Here is a 7,211-nt window from a genome sequence, read left to right as displayed (position 1 = left end):
AGAAACAAAAATGTAGCTGCTGGTTTGCTAGAAAAAGAGGAAAAACAGAAAAGGAGGTGACGGGTAGAGAAAAAGAAAGGAAAAGGGATAGGGTTTTGATTTTATTAAGGATATTTTAATAATTTGTATTATTTAAGATATTAAGATATAACTCAATTTTATACTTTTTATAACAAATATAATACATAAACTTAATTTAATTTTTATCTTTTAATTTTTATCTCTCAATCTTTATTTTTCAATTTCAATCTCTATTTCAAATACTAACTAATAGTCCTTTGATCACGATAAAATCAGCACCCTCTCTAATATTCTTTCGCTCCAAGATTTGATATTTTCCCCTCGAACGGTCTGATACTTCTTTTGCTTTTGATCTAATGTGATAAAAACTCTTTCAAATGTGTGCTATATCCAAATGTAATGCTAGTCTGTGTATAGAAGCTGATTTGTTTTGTTTGTTCATAATAAAGTTGATCTGCAATGCTTGTTCACAATACAAAAATTGTTATACATATTTGTAGTTCTTATTGACTTGTTTTTAACCTGCAAATAAACTTAGCATACACATTAAATACAACATAGATTTTTAAACTCAACTAAATATTTATCATTATAATTAAAAATTAATTATTTTTTAAACTCAACAGTTTAATTGTTTGAATATAGTATCATATTTTTTCTTTTTTAAAAAAAATTTGAGATGTGAGTTTAATCTCCATGCGTGGCTAATATAATAGAGTTTTTACCTTTCATTTTAGTATGTTCAATTTTTTTTCTTTGTATGTATGGAATCCAAGACCCAAGAATTAACTTGTCTATCCATCTATTTTTATATTTACTTATAAAAGATAAAAATTTTAACAAACAACTTATATATGTGTGGCCGTATTTCACTAACTAGTTAAATTCAACAACGATAATGAATTTCTCAGGATAGGAATGATGGAATGGATATACATGGAGTCATGGACTGATGGAGACAGATTGAAACGTTCAAATAAGTAATTGGACAATCAAATTCAATGGGAATCTCTTACACTTTGTGCATTCAGATATACATACACACATAATTTCATCGGATCTAAAGACACTAATGTTAATTGTAAGGAGATTTCCGGAGACACAACATAAAAGCTTTCAAGTATATCAACAGTAGTTAAATAAATTTTAACAGTTAATCTTAACTATATATATTTTTTATAATTAAAATTAATAGTTAAAAATTATTAAAATATCAATATATATCGATATATTTAAAAAAATTTTCACACAATAATATATAAATTAACTATGAACATATATTAAAATAAGTCATTAAAATATATATTAAAAATAAATTAAATTAAATTATATAAATTTATATAAAAAAAATAAAATTAATATTTTTAATATTTTTTGTCATTATTAAATTAGCACAAACATTACATTATATTTCACAAATAAAGTTTATTAATTTATGTATGTAAATTCTAAAAAAATATAGATACAAATAATATTGATTGATATGTACAAAATTTTAATAAATATAGATACAAATTATATATTTTTTATGTGCAAAACCATATAAATATAAGTACAAATTATTATTGACTAAGTACTAACCAAAAATAATAAAATTTGTTCGTTATACAACATTATTCTATTTATATACAAGTACATAATAATAATTGATTTTAGTGTGCAGATAATATTTTTATATATGAATCGATGATTATACTATTTTTTAATTTTTTAATAATATAAAGGATTTTTTTATTTTATATTTTATCAAATAATTTTATTAAAAATAATATTTTTTATGCGTATGTAGACACTTACGTCACCAAGAAAGAAATGTAGTTTATAAAACATTAAAACTAGAGTCCAAGTAAAATTATTCAGTACACTAAACCTAAATTATCCATCTCCAAGGAAACAAAAATGGCTCCCCAAACACCACAGCTCTATTTTGTTCTGTTTCCATTAATGGTACAAGGCCACTTGATTCCGATGATGGACTTAGCAAAGTTATTACTTCAACACAATAGCAATATTATTGTCACGGTTGTCACAACCCCGCAAAACACAGCAAGATTCACATCAACCTTCGCTCGCTACATTCAGTCCAGTTACCAGATTCGACAAATCTAGCTTCAATTTCCATATCAAGAAGCCGGCTTGCCAGAAGGATGTGAGAATCTTGACATGCTTCATTCACTTGGCAATGCTTTCAGTTTTTTCAACGCAGCAAGTCTTCTAAGAGAACCGGTGGAAAAGATCTTCGAAGAGTTGTCGCTGCCGGCATGCTGTATAGTCTCCGATATGAGTCTGCCATACATGATCCACATCGCTGAGAAATTCAAGATTCCAAGGGTTTCTTTCGCTGGTAGTTGCTTCTGTTTAATGTGTTATGATGCTTTGCATACAAGTAATGTGAGGAATAGTGTTAAGGATAAAACAGAGTACTTAGTCTTACCGGACGAAATTGAAGTCACTAAATCGCAGGTACCGGCACAGGTGGACGAGAATTGGAGCAGGTTTGGTGAAGAGATTTATGCACCTGAAAGTGATTCTTATGGAGTAATCATGAATTCGTTTCAAGAATTGGAGCCTGAGTATGAAAGGATGTACAAGAAGGTTAGAAAGGATAAAGTGTGGTGTGTTGGTCTAGTGTCACTAAGCAACAAGGATCAGTTGGATAAGGTTCAAAGAGGAAACAGTGTTTCAGTTGAAGAGTGGAAGCATCAAAATTGGCTTGATTCTCAAAATCCAAAGAGTGTGATTTATGTCTACCTTGGAAGCTTAAGTAATGTAACTGCAATTCAGTTGATTGAGATTGGTTTAGCCTTAGAAGAATCTAGAAGGCCCTTCATTTGGGTAATTAGAGAAGGGAATCAATTAGAGGCGCTAGAAAAGTGGATTAAGGAAGATGGTTTTGAAGAAAGAATCGAAGGTAAGAGTCTTATAATTCGAGGTTGGGCTCCTCAGCTACTAATACTGTCACATCTTTCAATTGGAGGGTTCTTGACACACTGTGGCTGGAACTCTACTTTGGAAGCTATATGCGCCGGCATGCCGATGCTGACATGATCGTTATTCGCAGACCAGTTTCTGAATGAAAAACTAGTTGTCAAAGTACTAAAAGTTGGAGTGATGGTTGGTGTGAAAAGTCCTACTGCTTGGGGGAAGGAAGAGAAGGTTGGTGAACTGGTTAAGAAAGAAGATATTAAAATAGCAATAGAGGAGTTAATGGATGAGAATAATGGTGAATGTAAAGAAAGATGAGAAAGGATAAGAAAGTTAGTGGAAATGGCTAAAAGATCTGTAGAAGAAGGTGGTGTAAGAACCGGGGTTTTTCACAAAAAATCGTTTTAATAAAATAATAATTTTAGTGCCCGGAATAGATTCAAAATTTAGAAGTTTTAATTTAAAAATATAAAGGTGAAATTTGGTTTCAATGAATTTTTTTGAGTCAGAAAATGTATTTTCTGGGAAAAACAGCGAACCGGTTTAAGTCTATCCAGTACTGTGTTTTTAGAAAAATAAGATTTTGGAAAATTGATTTATTGTTTTGAAAGGATAAAAATAATTTAGAATCAAAGACTGGACACTAATCTTAAAGGTTTTGGCCCAAAGTGGGCCAAACGGACCTAAAACGCTACGCGGTTGAACCGGCTCCAAGCTGGGCCCAAGCCCAACATATAAGAGCACCTTTTAATGAGCCTTAAGCTCATTTTCAGCAACCCACAAAGAGAGGGGCGCTGGTTTTGAGAGAAGAGAGGAGGAAGGAGAACATTATTCATCTCCACCTTCTGGGAGCCATAACTTTTGATCCGGAGCTCCGATTGATGAGTCGTTTGTGGCCACACGAAGCTCTCGACGAGCTCTTCCTTTCTATATAAGGTTTTCTAGCAAGAATTCGAAGCTCAAGTCCCAGTTTTGTCCCCTAGTTTTCTGCGTTTTTGAGGTTGTGGTTTTGAGTAGATTTTGTGGTTTTGCTTATTTAGGTGATCTCTAGTAGCGGGTAATTGATGGATTTTACCCCTAATCTCGTTGGATAAGGTAAGGAACCCCTTTATACTTGTGGTTTGGTATAGTATGAGCTTTAGTTGTTGATGTATGGTTATGTTGTATGTATGAAGCTTGTTTTTGGAGTTGATGGTGGCTTTTGGTTTGGCTTTGATGGTTTGGGGCTTGGTGGAAGCTTGATTGGAATCAAGTTTTGTGTTTGAGCATATTGGAAATCGGCCAAGGTATGGTTTCGGTTTCCTTTATGTAATATGTAATGTTTCTAGACACTTAGGCTAGTGACCCATAGGATAGAATTGAATTAAATTAGTTGTTGGAATTGTTGTATGATGATGATGTATAATGATTTGAGGATTTGAGTTGTTAAATGATGATTTATGATGAATTATGATGGGTTGATGATTTTTGAGTATATTGATGAATTATGATGTTGTAATGATAAATATGGTGTGAAATAATTAGATTGAGATGAAATGAGATTGGGTGTAATGTTTGGTATTGATAGATGATGAATATTGATGAATTGTGTTGGTGGGTGTTGAATTTGAAGACGGATGTTAATGATGATTTTGTGGTTGGTTAGTGTAGTTGATGATGATTGTTGAGTGTAATTGGTGTTGATGAGTTTTATGATGGACTTGGTTAATGTTAGATTTTGTCTGGTAATGATTACTGGAACTGATGAGGATTTGTTTTGGTTGTTGAGGTTGTTGTTGGATGATAATGATTATGAGTGTTGAATTATGATTGAATGGAAAGTTATGGATTGGTAGTGAGGTATGGTATAATGGTTGAGTAATTTAGGTGTGAAATTGAGGAGAATGATATGAAGAGGTAAGATGTTGTGTGTGGTAGTGGTTTATGATGATTGGGTAGGTTTTGATTTGGTTTGGTTGGAAATGTTGGTAATGTTGAAGTTTTGAGACTTTTGGTAAAAGTGGGTTTTTGATGAACTTTGTCCGATCATAACTTTTGCCTCAGTTTTCCAAATTTGTTGAAACTTGTTTAGAATTAAAGCTTACTGAAAACCCTTCAATTTGATATAAAGTTTGTAAGATTTGGGTTTTTGTAGAGGAAGTTATGATCATTCAAAGTTGGTGTTAAAAATCTGAAATTCTACAAAGTTGCAGAATTTTGTGATTTCTGGTATCTGCGCACGCACAACCCTGCGAAAATTTTAACCTGTGCGCACACACAGACCTGTGCGTACACACACGCAGGGGAAGGCTCCCTGTTTGCAGCGCTAGCACAGCTTGTGTGCGTGCATACCAATGAGGTTTTGCAACCTGTGCGCACGCACAGAATTGTGTGCACGCACACGTTGGGAAGGTTAGTCTGTTGGGGGCGTTCGCACGCCTTGTGCGAGCAAACAGAACTGCAAAATTTGGTACCTGTGCGTCACACACGTTTTAAAACTCTCCTGGGCGTGCGCACGCACACGCCCTGTTTCTCAAACTTAAATTTTGTTTTCCACCATTTTACCTTCCCAACAAGCTTGTAAGCTTCTGTGACACCATTTTATGATTCTTGGCTTATTTTCGGGTAGTAAAACTTGGGAAATGTCCTAGGAGGGTTGATCTGGCATTATTTTGAAAAGTTAGCAAACAGAGGTTTAGGTTTCTGGTGTATTAAGGATGAGTTGGTTGAGAGAGAAGGAAGAGTAGTGATCTTGGTGATTACCGACAACGAGTTGAGAAACTGATGAACTAATGAGTTCGGAATGGAAATTATGAATGATTATGGTTGACGGAATGAGTATGAGTGGAAGTATACTATGAGGAGTGGCCTCTGATATTGAATATGTTATTTTGATATGCATTATTCTCCGTTGTAGGGGTTGTGGCAGTCTCCCGCCTATGTTCGGATGTGAGAGTTGAAGCTGGGCTTCTCACTCATATTTCTCGCAACCAGAGGAAGGTGGTAGGGTACTATCCCTCGGAATGTTTCCCTCTGAAAGGAGAAGGTGGTAGGGCACTTATCCCTCGGAATTATTCCTCCTAAAAATGCGATTTCTCTCTGATTGCAAGGTGGTAGGGCATTAACCCACGGAATTATGCGGCAGCCAGAGGAAGGTGGTAGGGCACTCTCCCTCGGAATGTTTCCCTCTGAAAGGAGAAGGTGGTAGGGCACTCATCCCAAGGAATTATTCCTCCTTATGCACAATAGAGAGACTAATCCGGGAGTTGTCGACCGGATTTTCTGTCGGGTTTGGCACAATAACCGACATGTGATATCATAGCCAATAGGGCAGACATTCATCATGTGAATCTTCTATATGCTTGCTTGCTTTGTTTACTTGAGTTTGCCTAATTGTATAACATGCCTACCTGCTTCTTGAACTACTTGTTGTATATGAATATTATCTGTGTTTTACTTGTTTGCATTAATTGTGATTGTCTAGTACTGAGGAGGTTAGGTAGGCGGTGGCGATGGGATCGCACGAAAGTTAGGTTGGCGAAGGCTATGGGATACAGTGGTGTGATTAGTATTAGTTAGAATTTCCCTAAGTTTAGATAACCCGGTTTATGGTTTAAGTTCTTTATATATTTATTTATTTTGTTCTAAGCTTGAATATCTGTATGTGATGTGAAGTTCTAGGATTGCCTTCGGCGTCCCGGGGCCTTACATCTTACATCATTGGGCACTGTTACCATATTGAGAACCTCCGGTTCTCATTCATACTTTGTTGTTGTTTTAGATGCAGGTCGTAATCTACTTCGGTGAGATTGCGGATATGGTGACAGAGCGGAGTATGATTCGTTACTTATTTATTTCTATTTTACTTTCGTCATAGTATTCTCTCACCTTTTGTATATTTATCTTTATGGCCTTAGAGGCTTATTTGAGAGATAGGTTGTATAAGCTGTTTTAATTCTAAAATTCTGTATCTTTCTATTTGTAACTAGTCGGCTTAAACTCCGCAAGCTGCGGCTAGTTCTCTATGATTATTATATTCTTATATTTATATATGTTCTTTTCTCTTGCACCTATACTCTCAGTCTTGTGCGTTAGCTTCGTGTGAACGTTTCGTGCTTTTGTAAATCTATTTTTGAGCTTAATCCTTCATCGGGCTTCTAGAATATATTATTCCCTTCTATATATAAATAGTTATAAGTCTTAGAATTGTCGTAACCCTTAATTAACCTTTGCTTTACGGCTAGAGGTAAGGCTTAGGGTAATTGGGGTGTTACAGGTGGATCTTC

At 34.6% G+C, this 7,211-nt stretch overlaps 1 pseudogene; it reads left to right on the top strand.

Annotated features, from left to right (window-relative positions):
- Positions 1-1,891: 1,891 nt before the first annotated feature.
- Positions 1,892-3,311, top strand: LOC112769133 (UDP-glycosyltransferase 73C6-like; annotated as a pseudogene).
- The last annotated feature ends 3,900 nt before the right edge of the window (positions 3,312-7,211 follow it).

This window comes from Arachis hypogaea, chromosome 18, assembly GCF_003086295.3.
Source record: "Arachis hypogaea cultivar Tifrunner chromosome 18, arahy.Tifrunner.gnm2.J5K5, whole genome shotgun sequence".
NCBI lineage: Eukaryota > Viridiplantae > Streptophyta > Magnoliopsida > Fabales > Fabaceae > Arachis > Arachis hypogaea.
This window is presented reverse-complemented; position numbering and strand designations above follow the sequence as displayed.